This window comes from Staurois parvus, unplaced genomic scaffold (genome assembly GCF_062004578.1).
Source record: "Staurois parvus isolate SC_StPar_1 unplaced genomic scaffold, SC_StPar_1.0 ptg000598l, whole genome shotgun sequence".
NCBI lineage: Eukaryota > Metazoa > Chordata > Amphibia > Anura > Ranidae > Staurois > Staurois parvus.
The window spans coordinates 1,220,392-1,233,805 of NW_028318394.1; positions in this window are offsets into that span (position 1 = coordinate 1,220,392).

Sequence of the window (13,414 nt, forward strand, 5' to 3'; positions counted from 1 at the left end):
GATGCCAGACAGTCTGTCACAACAGGCTTCCCACGGTATGCGCCATGCCTTACATCCCAAATGTCAATTAGCTGAAAATAAAAAAAATTTAGGTACATAGCAGAGGTTTTTGTTCTTCCTAAGTAGACAAGTGGCAGAGAGACAAGCCAAAACCTTCCAGCTGTTCTCCCTCTCCACTCTTTTTCCAAAAGCCAGAACAGTTAGTCATTGAATGTGCTGGTGGCCAGCCCAACTTGGTGTCATGTTGACTGCACACTGGCTGAAGGGTCAATCACACCTGTCAGATCTTTATTGGCATCTGTGTCCCTGTGAGGAAAAGACCTCATTGTAATTTTGTACACTTTAATCTATACCTATGTTTTAATATGTACATGTAAAGTAACGGGCGATAAGTTCAGTTCTAGTGGCCACTCCATCCACTGTGCTCTGCCTCCTGGGGACCAGAAGCTGACGGACTGTCAGGGACTGCAGGTCTGCACATACGCAGATTGCCTATGTGCACTAATGTGCAGGCACTAGGACCTGGGCGCCTGCGGCGGCAATTGCACCAATGACGGTGCAGGGCGCACTATTTAAACTGGCCAGACAGTGACTAGGTTGCGGCAAGGTCTAGTTCCTGTGCCCGTGTTCTGAAGTGTGTTCCTGTTGCCGATCCTGCTTGTCCTGATTTGTGTTGACCTTCTCCTGCTCTGACCCCCAGCTCATCCCTGACTACTCTCCTGCCTGTTGTTATATTACTATTGGACCTCCCGTTGCTGAACCTTGGCTCGTGACCCGGCTGCTCTCTGTCTACTGTTTAGTACCTACCTGCCTCCACCGTTACCGACCCGGCTAGTCTGACTACGCTCATTCCTGACTGTCATCCATCCATCCCGCTCGGGACCTGGACTTGTCAGCCTCTTCACAGCAGGCTCACCCCCCGGCATGTACCCTCGGCGGGACCCCTCTACCACAGTTGGGTGCACTCAGGGGTCGCGACCTGGTTTCCGTCTTGCACCAAGTCCATCCCCACCATCGGGGGCTCTGGTGAAAAGGCAGACTGGGACTTAAACTCCGCGTCCTGGGGAATCCCGTTCTGTGGATCACTAGAGATTCTGCCGGGCGGTGCCTGACACGGACTTCTGGCTCCTTCTACTCAGTCAGCTCCCAGGTGTCATTCCTCGCCAGGCAGATGTTGTGGAGGATGCAACAGGCATGAATGATCCTGGAAGCTTTCTGCGGAGAGTACAGTAGCTCCCCCCCGGGCCTGGCCAAGCAGAGACAACGGGACTTCGGGAGGCCAATTGTAGACTCCACAATACCCCAACTTCTCTTCAAGGTCTTGTTGTAACGGCGTTCTGCCTGGCCCTGGTTGTAGCCATCAGCCATGTCAACTGCAGATAACTGGCATCCCCTGGAAAATTACTTCCTTTGCCTACATGGGACCTGAGATGCTGCAAGCAAAATGGAAGTCAAGGGTCAAGCAATTGCCAAAACCTGGTTATGTGTGTCTAGGTGTGGCCTTAAAGCAGCCCATACATTAATCCATTTTCATCTCTTACACCAGAGTTTGAAGAAAGAGAAATTGCCTCATTCCTGCATCACCTAACTCAGTGATGATGGGGTAATAATATTTAAAGTACATTTGAAGGCATTAAAATGCTTGTAAAGGCTCAAGTTTTTTTGCCTTCATGCATTCTAACACTTACCTGTGCCCAGGGGCAGACTGACAACTCATGGGGCCCCCGGGCAATAGGGGATAATGGGGCCCCTGTGTCCTCACCCACAGCCAAAAAAGCCTATGAAAAAGCCAATGAAAGGTACCAGGGGCATCGCACGGGGCCACCTACTGACCCCAGGCCCTCGGGCAGTGCCCGAGTGCTTGAATGGTCAGTCCGCCCCTGCCTGTGCCACATCTCAAACTAGCAATGTCCATGAGACCTGCAGGTTTCTGAGGACTCGCACTCCAGATTGGCAGCAATGGGACCCATTAACTCCAGCTACTGTCAATCACAGCCAGTGAGTCAATCAGGAGAGGGAGGGTCTGAGGCTGAGCCACAACTCTGTGTGAATGGACATGCAGAGTCGTGGCTCTGGAGCACACCTGCTTGGGTACCCCCATGGAAAGTCCCTGGTGGGGCCCAGAAAGTGTCAGATATATACTTGCAATCTGAAGATTTATGATCATGTGATTGATGTGATAGCCAAGAACAATGGACATCTAACCTCAGTGTCTGCCTCCACCTCAAAGTATTTTTAAGCTCTTAATGTTTTGTGAGATGGCAGCAGCAGCAGCAGCAGCAGCAGCAAGGGGTTAAGATTTTAGACATTTTAATAGCCATCTGTCACATTTTATGAACATGCATGCAACATTGTAGTTAATGTTTAACTACAAATACAAAACTTTACCAATAAGCCAGGCAGATGACATTCAGCCACTCTCAAACTTGTGGTAGAAGCCTGACTGCTAGAGTATGAACGCATCATGACATGACCCTGGGAAACCTGTCTGAGCACTCATGATAAGCTGCCTGGCGTCACACACAGCTTGGATATTGAGCGAGTAGTACTGCTTGCAGTTCCGAGGGGGGGGGGCACTGGGGCCAGGGGGGGCATGGTGGGCAGGTTGTCTGGCTGGGGTGTGAGGGGGTCTCCAGATGTTGGCGGAAGGGGGCATGCTTCCTCCAGAGAACAGACAGAAGCTGGGGTTTGTGTTTCTCCACCTCCTGCACACTCTGCCTCCCCTTCCAGCTCCAGAGAGGGTACAGCAGGGGGAAGCAGAATGCAGAAGACCTGGCTTCCATCCTTTTCCCGGCCCTGGTCAGGAATTATCTGATGTGATATGTTCAAAACAATAGCAGTGTGGAGTTATATTAGTGAAGACATTCATTCTTTGAAAAACAGGTGACAATTATTGCCCTTATTTAAGGAAGGAAGGCAGCAAATGTTGTACATGCTGGTTACAGTGCATTTCTCTCTGAAATTCTGAGGAAAATGGGTTGTTCCAGACATTGTTCAGAAGAACAGCATACCTTGATTAAAAAGTTGATTGGAGAGGGGAAAACATATAAAGAAGTGCAGAAAATGATAGGTTGCTCAGCTAAAATGATCGCAAATGCTTTAAAATGGCAACCAAAACCTGAAAGACGTGGAAGAAAGCGAAAAACTACCATTCGAATGGATAGAAGAATAGCCAAAATGGCAAGGACTCAGCCAACAATCAGCTCCAGTAAGATCAAAGAAGGTCTAAAATTACCTGCGAGTACTGTTACAATTAGAAGACGCCTATGTGAAGCCAAGCTGTCTGCAAGAAGCCCCCGCAAAGTCCCACTGTTGAAAAAAAGACATGTGCTGAAGAGGTTACAATTTGCCAAAGAGCACATAGACTGGCCTAAAGAGAAATGGCGCAACATTTTGTGGACTGATGAAAGTAAGATTGTTCTTCTTGGGTCTAGTGGCCGGAGACAGTTTGTCCAACGACCCCCCAAACACTGAATTCAAGCCACAGTACACTGTGAAGACAGTGAAGCATGGTTGCGCAAGCATCATGATATGGGGATGTTTCTCATACGACGGTGTTGGGCCTATTTATCGCATACCAGGGATCATGGATCAGTTTGAATACATCAGAATACTTGAAGAGGTCATGTTACCTTATGCTGAAGAGGAAATGCCCTTGAAATGGGTGTTCCAACAAGACAACGACCCCAAACACACCAGTAAACGAGCAACATCTTGGTTCCAGACCAACAAGATTGACGTTATGGAGTGGCCAACCCAATCCCTGGATCTTAATCCAATAGAAAACTTGTGGGGTGACAGTTTCTGAGGCAAAACCAAGAAAAAGAGAAGAACTGTGGAATGTAGTCCAATCATCCTGGGCTAGAATACCTGTTCGTTCACAGGTGCCAGAAGTTGGTTGACTCCATGCAACACAGATGTACAGCAGTTCTCAGAAACAGTGCTTATACGACTAAATATTAATTAAGTGATTCAAAGGAAAGCAAAATCTTCAAACATTTTTCAGTTTATATAGTGAATGTTTGAGTTTGTAAAGAAGAATACAAACACTGCTATTTTTTTAACAGTCTAATATTCACTTCTCTTCAATTTTTTTTAGAGGAACAACACAAATTTGATATTTTTTTCCTCATGTTTTGATTTGGAATAGAATGTGTAGTGTTCCCAATGCATGTGTGTGTATGGAAATAAAAGCTATTAGAAGGATTTTAAGCTTTATTCACTTTTTTCAACACACTGCTATTATTTTGAACACAACTGTATGTCCCCTCCTGGTAAGCACTAAATGTTTTTTTTTCCAAGCAACGTGGAACATGCTGATATAGCATCACCAACAATCATGTCACATGGCAATTTCATATTCATAGCACATCAGCAGGAAGAGGAACAGAGGGACTGCAGCAAGGTCTGGAGGAAGCTCTTGGTATGTATTGCTAATGTGCTGTTATTGACCAATCTTTGACTCATGATTAAGCAATGTGCTTCTGTCAGGGATCCAGGTATGACCAGAGATGTGTGGACTGACACAGGGAACAGCAGGCTTCAGAAATGGTGAAATAATAATAACATTTATTAAGAGCTGCACAAAATAAACAAACGCAGTGCAAACAAGACCAAACCTTAAACCAATATTACTACGTATAAATGTAGTCAGGGCTAAAGAGGTGAAGTGGTCAGGCAGACCAGGTCAGGAACAATTGTGCAGATAAGGTACAACAGGAGCAGGCAGGAGAATGGTCAGGAATAGCCGGGGTCAGTGCAGGCGGAGTTCAAGCAGAGTCAGAGTCAAGCAGGAGGGTCAAGCAGGCAGAAGGCAGGATACAGGAAACAGGATCCAGACAACAGGGCACATGAGAAAACACCAAGGCACTAATTGCAGGCCTGGTACTGCTTAAATACACCTCCTGCAATCAGCCTCAGGTGATGGCTTGATTGCAGGAGTGAGATCCTGGCTGCTGAAAGCACCTGCTGGCAAGCACCGGTACTGCAGCCCACACGGCAGGTGAGCCCATTTCTGACACACCCGCTGGCAAGCACCGATACTGCAGCCCACACAGAAGGTGAGCCCATTCCTGACAGTACCCCCCCTCAAGGAGCGGCCTCAGGATGCTCCAAACAGTCCTTAATGGCAAAAATGTTCCACCGCCCGGGTCAAGTAACTGGCTGGATATCCCACTGCCGGAGTCAAGCGACTGGTTGGGTTTCCTGCTGGTAGACCTTTTTCTTTTTGTAGGAGACCGCAGGAAGGCAGGTTGCTGGACACAGGATTTCCAGAAGCAGGCTGGGAATCAGGGGCTGGCACATCAGGCTGGGCAGCGAGCAGAGGCACATTGGGCTGTGCAGCAGGCACCGGGTCATCGGGCTGGGCAGCAGGCACCGGGTCATCGGGCTGGGCAGCAGGCACCGGGTCATCAGGCCGAGTGGTAGTTATCAGTTCCTCAGGCTGGATAATGGACACCGGGGCATCAGGCTGGATAACGGACACCGGGGCATCAGGCTGGATAGCATCATCAGGCTGGGTAGCGGGCACCAGATCATCAGGCTGGATAGGGTCATCAGGCCGGGTAGGATCATCAGGCCGGATAGGATCATCAGGCTGGGTAGCGGACACTGGGTCATCAGGCCATAAGGCTGAACAGCGGGCACCGAGGCATCAAGCTCGACAGCGGGCACCGGGTCATCTGGCAGGACAGTGGGCACCGGGTCATCTGGCAGGACAGCGGGCATCAAGGCATTGGGCTGGACAGCGGGCATCGAGGCATCAGGCTGGAGAGCAGGCGTCAGGTCATCAGGTGGGATAACAGAACGTGGGTTCTCAGACAGCAGGCTGACCGGTTTGGATACTGGCAGTATAGTACTGGTTAGAAAGAATTTTTGTTTCTTCTTGGGTTTAGTTACTGAAGCACTGCAAGTAAATGCAGGGCTGTAAACGGAGGGAGCAGCTAAAGACAGAGAAGAGCTGGAGGATGATACAGAGAAGGGAGCAGTTTATACAGAGGACTTCTTTACAGATTTAAAGGCAGGGTAGGTGCAGCGAGTGGAAACAGGGTACTGACATGTGGTTGATAGCAGGGTATACTGGGCTGTAACTGGGGGTGTTGTGGGAAATGGAGGAAGAGAGCTTTGAGAAGATGAATGATTAGAAGCAGGACTGGGTTGTTGCAGGCTGACTGAGGCTGGGTGTAACAAATCTGACTATGTCTGTAGTACTGGTTGAACAAAGCTCAGCTTACACATAGCCTGTCTGACCAAAGACTGCACTGCGTTTATACAATCCACTAGCATATGTTGTGAACATGCTGAATAATGCTCCAAGAAACAATCCGGATCATCCTCCAACAACCATACCAATGACTCTACTTGATCCATACTAAATGGCGGCGAAAAGCTTTCAGGGCTACTGGACAAAGCCAATTCAGCACAAGCCTGGATCAATGGCTGCACCTCAGAAAAAAACCTGCCCTGATCTACTAGGGAATGGGCAACCCGCATGCACTCTAGCAACTGATCCCTGGCATACTCCTTCAGAATCTGATAGCCGTATTCTCTGTCTTCTAAGACTAGCAGAGACAAGTACTCAACCTCCTTAGGAAGCATCTTTCACAAATAATAAGCCAAGATGGCTTCCCTGTGCAAGCCACTCCTGGTCAGGACTGGCCTTGGTGTTATGTCAGGGATCCAGGTATGACCAGAGATGTATGGACTGACACAGGGAACAGCAGGCTTCAGAAATGGTGAAATAATAATAACATTTATTAAGAGCTGCACAAAATAAACAAACGCAGTGCAAACAAGACCAAACCTTAAACTAATATTACTACGTATAAGTGCAGTCAGGGCTGGAGAGGTGGAGTGGTCAGGCAGGCCGGGTCAGGAACAATCGGGCAGATAAGGTACAACAGGAGCAGGCAGGAGAATGGTCAGGAATAGTCTGGGTCGGTGCAGCCGGAGTTCAAGCAGAGTCAGAGTCAAGCAGGAGGGTCAAGCAGGCAGAAGACAGAATACAGGAAACAGGATCCAGACAACAGGGCACATGGGAAAACACCAAGGCACTGATTGCAGGCCTGGTACTGCTTAAATACACCTCCTGCAATCAGCCTCAGGTGATGATTTGATTGCAGGAGTGAGATCCTGGCTGCTGAAAGCACCCGCTGGCAAGCACCGGTACTGCAGCCCACGCGGCAGGTGAGCCCATTCCTGACACACCCGCTGGCAAGCACCAGTACTGCAGCCCACACGGCAGGTGAGCCCATTCCTGACAGCTTGCTTTTCATAGTATTGGCCTAAAAATGTGATATAGAATGTTAAATTATGTTTTGATATGGCAAGTCTATGCTCCTAAATGCTTCAATATCTAATGAGCATAATGTAGACATATTAACATATCTGCTTCCATGATGGCCAGGAAAGGGGTCTACTAATTAATTCAACCCCTGCTCCTGACCAACACCATGCCTTTCTCCTCACAACTCCTTTTTTGGTGTGGCTGCAAGTGTCCTATTTGTCAGATCAAACAGGAGGCAACAAGACTGGAATGTTATTATGTCCCAATGCCTGAGCTATTAGACCTGGTTTAAATCTGTCAGCTCATCCATACAGCCTGATGTTTCTGACTAATCAATTTCTTGAACTATATTTCCAGAACATCTGTTCCCCTTTGAGTCAACAGCTGGAGCTGGAGAGAAATCTGCATCCAATGTTGGGGTATGTGAACTGAGTTCACTGGGTGGGCATGTAAAAAGTGATAAATGTTGAAAATGAATTTTGGCAATGGCATACATTCATTATTAATTTTGTTGCAGGGACATTCAGGAACTCTACCAGCTTACCCATCCAGACCACCAGCAGCTGCAGCTGAGTCACCTGAATGTCTGGTAAGAAATGAAACATTAATTCTCTTTATTGATTCTTCACCCATCTTTTGTCAAACTCCATTCTTGCCTGTACATGATTTTAAAGTCCAACTTGATATGTACCTATACTGTTTTTTGTTCAGCATTGTTTAGTCATGAGCTTGGGGTAGTTATGTGCATGTGCCAAGTAGGTGTCTTAGCATTCCACTTTGTCCAACTCCAAATAATGAAGGTAGCAGGTTGGGGCAAGGATATAACAGTTTGAGGTCCAAACTGTCCAGCCCTTGTAACTTTTTTTTAACACTAATAAATAATAATTGTAAAGGCTTTCTCTACTAAGTGATCTAGACAGACAACATGAACATGAGCGAGTGTTTGTTGTAAGACCAGCCATCTGCCCCACTGTATGCCTGTGCTGTGTAATAAACAATCTTGTAATTTTGTTTTCTCAGCCACCATTGGATGCAGCTGGATCTGCACCCCAACCACCCAGACCCAATTGACTTTTAGATCTTGGTGAAAGGCTAGTTACCCAGCTGGATATATTAAGTGAACAAAGGAGGCTTTCTAATGAACCAAGTACATGAGAAAGGTTACTGGAGCTTCAACAGCAAACAATGCTGCTAATGCAGCAGCGCCAGCTTGATATGCATCAAGAGATGCAACCCATGGCCACAAACGTGACTGCAGCCCTGCAGTACACTGGTGATCAAATCCAGGCCCCATGTCAAGTGATGGAACAGTGAAACGCAATATTGGCCAGATCCGAACTACCCACGGGCAGTAGTTGTTTGGGGCAAACGTCAACGTTGCAACGAGTTCAACTGGCCAAAGTTCTGGGGACACAGCTGGGAAGGTGCCATATCCAGATGTATCCACTCCCAACTCTACCTAGCCCCCAGTCTATCCCCAGGACCAGTATTACTCCTTACCCACTTCCTCCCCACACATGGATCCCACTCCTGCCTCTTCCTCAGATTCCACTCTCGCCCTTCAACACATCCCTACTACCCAGACCCGTTTACCTCCACATTTCAAATTGACCATCCCACTCTTCTTTCCCCCCTTCCTGCACCCCTACACCCCCTCAAGACACTAATGTACAGACATAACACGTGGGAATCAAATTGAAGATACTTACAGTGGGCCACAGGTGAGGCAGCCTCCTCCCTCTGCTGCTACTGCTCCTCCTCCTCCCTCAGGGACCAAACATCTGATGCTACAAAAACAACACAAGACAACACACAAAGCACATTTAACAGCTCAAAGTTCAAAAAAGGATGCAGAGAACAGGCCATCACACTGAAGGTACTTACACTGGGCCAGAGGTGAGGCAGCCTCCAGCTGCTCATCCTCATCACTGTTTTCTACAGAAAGAACAACACCAAATAAATGTTATAGAATTTTACTCTGTAAATAAATTTGTGTGCCCAAGCTATTAACACATTGCCAACTGCCCATTGTACATTCCGTGTGGGCAGGTGGTACATACAGGTACAACTGCATAAAAAATTCCTTGTGCATGTGTGGACTTAGGAATGCACTTTGAGTCTGCTAGGATGCACCCCCACTGTGTCCACCAAACTACAGTAGCTGGCAGTTCACGGTATCAAGCCACTTTGAGCAACCTGGGAATCATATGTTCACTTTGCAATCACAAGATCACAATGTCCACAAAGCTGTTAGGAAGGAATGTAATTCCGAACAACTTTGCTTCCATCACCAGTAAGCTGTAATTGGGCCACAGCTTGAACACGGTACCTGTCCCAACCCAAGCATCCTGTACTATCGATTTAGCTAGAGTCAATACCACGTTACTAATAAGCACAACTGTCATGAATGTAGCCCAAACATGTTCTAAACATTGCTGTTACAATGATCCTTATTGTACTATCAATCACATTTTAGGAACAATTGAAACAATATTCCCTGTCCCCCTCCCCCTTTCCAAGAGGAGTAGAGTATTACTTTGTTGATACTAAACTATTCTGAGGAATGTATTTTAAAACCCAATGCAAATCTTCCTCAAACAACATTCTTTTCGCTCCCAAAAAGGACATATTTCCTAAAAAAGAAAAAAAGGGTAATTTAACTTCTGTCACCAGTTAGTATCCCTGATCACTGGCACACCAGTCATATGAGGACATTGTACTGTGTTGTTGTTTAAAAGGAAACAAATGAATAAAAAAACCCAATAACTTAATGTTATTTCTTCATTAGCCCCGAAACTGACACAAAACAATCCTAAGTCAATACATTTCCCATGCCTCTAAATAATCAACTTTGCGTACTTTCCAAAAAGGGGTCGTTTGTGGGGGGTTTGAAATGAGATTGGTCGTCAGTACATCAGGGTTTGTAAAATTTGCTCAACAAATACCATAGTTTTTAAACTGGCCAACTTTCGCACAGACTAATTGTACACTTATTGGCCTTTTAGTTTTGCAACAAAGACTTTGCAAAATACAATTTTGAAGAAATGTATGAATAGAGATTAGTAATGGAATTTTTTAGGGGATATTTTTAGTCCCTGATAATGTGTTAGCATAGAGGGTTTATATTCAACGCTTATCTAATACTAAATTAAACACACATTGTTGATCAAAGACCACCAAAAGAAAGCTGTCTTTTGGATTAACAAATATAAATAAAAACTATTTGTGTACAGTGTTTCATGAACAAGCAATTGGCAGTTAAAGTAGCACAGTGGTGAGTTTCCAAATTTGCCATGGTCATGAAGGAGGTACAATCTTCCAGAGCTTGTGCTTACCTTCCACAATTTGCAGGCGTCGCACTGGATGCTCCCCCCGTGGAACAAATTGCAGGGTTGCAATCCTCCTCCTCCACTTCTTCACCAAGCAGACCATTGGCAGCCATCCATCAATTGTGGCTAGAAAAAGTAAAAAAAGGTACATTATAGCATTACAAATTTGAAATGCATTTAGAAAAGCTGTTTCCACACACACAAACATATTTCAGCTGAATTTTGACCATATTAACATACCAGGGATCCGACACACAACTTTTTTCAAAATCCGCTTATTCCTCCTTTTTACATCACTCCAGCAGTGTTGAATTTTTAACATTGTGGTGCGATTCTGGAATCTCTGCCACAGTTTATCATGAATGTGCCATAGGATGGTCTGCTTGGCGAAGTTGGTCTTACCACAATCACATTTGCGAAGGAGGAGGATCTGTAGATACATAAAAATTTGGATTAATAATTATTAGTGTTATCAAACATGCCAAACAAACCTTTTTTGCATTTACACAAAGGAAAATACTTAAAAAAAAAAAATGAGAGAGATTTATTTGGAAACTTAGAAATATGTGAGCCCCTTCATGACTAGGCTTTGTTTGACAAATCACAGTATGCTACTTTATCTGGCAATTGCATGGTCAGGCAACACTGTACACAAACACAATTGTTAACATTTTTGGAAAAAACACAGTACGAAGTATTGCTTAAGAGGCATGGGGAGTTTGTGGAAGATGTAAAATTTGGAGTCAATTTTGAGGGACATTCAGCCAGTGCTTATTTTTCAGTGTACATACTGTCACCAGTGTAGTACAGCATTATCATATGTCACTGACTGGTGTCAGTATTACAAAAATGTTAAAAAAATTAACATAAGAAGAACATATAAAAACACATTTGTGGACCAAAAACATTTACCATCTAATTTTGAACAAAGATTTGGGGCTTTGAGTTAACATACTTTGATTATAGTTCAGTGTCACCATAGTAGCACTGTACTACTCTGGGTGGGGGAGTCAGGTTGTTTTAAAAGTTTACACATTTGAATTGTGGATACAATGAAAATCATTGTACTAGCAATGCTTTTAACTGCCATGCAGGCGTTTCATTCATGACAGCTGTGATTAATCGTGATCTTGGCTTGGCTAAAGCTAATCACATCGTACAGGGTGCTATGATCGGCTCACATACCCTGTGCTAGCTGTGTGCCAATCACAGCTCACTAGTATAAGAAGCAAAAGGTGTTATGAATGAGTATCATTCATAACAGCTTATTTGACATTGTGATCACGTGATGCGTAGCCATCACATAAGCCCAGGACCACTCCAAGCAAAATGTGACATGATCCACAATCTGATGGACACAACAGTTGTGAGGTGCATGCTGCACACCCCAGAAAATGTGCAGAGACCCCCTTAGCAGGCACAATGATATACAGTGGGGAAAACATTTTTGGATCCCATGTCATTAGGAGCACCTTCTTACATTGACAGGACTAATCTATGTACCACATTTTTGATAAGTTCTTTAATTTTGAAACAATCGTCACACAAGCCAAAAAAAATATTCCGTCGATGTTATCCATCATCGATCACAGCATCCAGCATTGGCCTGACAACATTGACATGTTGTGATTGCCGAAGGATTACATTGATGGGACCATTTTTTTTCTTTAAATTTTTAACATTAAATAACGTGTCAAAAACTGTTGTTTTGATTGTCTAATTTGGGGAATTTTAACAAAGACTGCTCTTTTACTTTTTTTGTGAATTGAACTCTTTAGTGAATTAATAGGGGTTCAAGTACCCCTTACTCATTCACAAGGGGGGGTGGCAGCATTAGGGTGCAAACCTAGTTCAAAGAGCACCCTGATGCGAATAACCTCCCCCACCCACAGACCTCCCACAACCACTGGACCTGGTAAGCCACAGTGGAATACGCTCGATTGTCCCCCGTGGTCTGGCTTTTAGGGGGAACCTAACCTTCCTACAAGACCTTAAGGGCCAGATAAGTATTATTGAGGGAGCTCACGCTGTTTCTTTTATTTTAGGTCTGTTTTTATATTTTTTTTTTGTAAATTTGTATTTATTTTTTTTTGGCTTGGGGAATGTAATCTCCCCTCTGTATTTGGCAGTGTTCAGCATCACACTACACAAGGCTGCTGTGTAATCAGCCTTATAAAGTGTGGGGCGTGCGCCATGATTGGCCAAAGCATTGTACCTGATCCTCTCACAGTGCCTTGGCCAATCAAGGCTCTCAATGCATTGTAAGGCATGCAGTGGGCAAACACATGAACAGTTGCTGTTCTAGCACAACACGAATATATGCATACAGGATTGTGGTTGCATGTGCCACTTGCACAGCATATTTATTTATATATATATATATCACATCATCATGTACACATGCAGGAAGACGAAGGAGCATGTAAACAGGATGCACCATGTATTGGGATGTTTAGGAGGTTAATGTGTGCTCACATAATTTAAATCTCCACAAATAAAAACTAAAAAAAATGACCTTACAAATCAGCAAAAATTCCTCAGTGTAAAACTAGTGAATGGGTCATCTTTCTCCTAAAAGTTGTTAGCAGTACTGACACTTACGGGTGCATACAAACAGACTTCCACAGGTGCAGCATGACAACGCATTTCCGGACCAGAAGCAGTTTAGGGAAACACTCGCATGTGAGCAAGAATGATTTTGCACAAGCGGCAATTTTTATTTGGCCAAATGTTATTGTCAAATGTGAATGGCAAAAGTGTCGATGGAAATTGAGGAGCTGAAATGTTATAATAAAAATAA